Source organism: Tarenaya hassleriana, unplaced genomic scaffold (assembly GCF_000463585.1).
Source record: "Tarenaya hassleriana unplaced genomic scaffold, ASM46358v1 Cleome124, whole genome shotgun sequence".
Taxonomy (NCBI): domain Eukaryota; kingdom Viridiplantae; phylum Streptophyta; class Magnoliopsida; order Brassicales; family Cleomaceae; genus Tarenaya; species Tarenaya hassleriana.
In genome coordinates this window covers 210,550-210,827 of record NW_010962834.1, presented here as the reverse complement: position 1 = coordinate 210,827, position 278 = coordinate 210,550, and positions in this window count along the sequence as shown.

Below are 278 nucleotides of genomic sequence, written 5' to 3'. Positions count from 1 at the left end.
CTGACCAGATTTGGTCAGCCCCGGACCAACTCAGTCTGTTTCTCCTGCTCCGAGCTGACCTGGAATCGGAGCACAGACCAACTGGGCTTGGTCCGGGGCTGACCAAACTTGGTCAGCTCCGGACCAACTCAGTTTGTTTCCTTGGTCAGTCCGCCGGTCTTCGTCTCGGACCTTTGTTGTTCTCGCCTTGTCCGCCGGACCATCTTTTGGTCCGGGGCTGACCAGCGAGAACTTTGGTCCTCCTGACCAAACACGCGGTCCGGAATCTGATCTGTCTG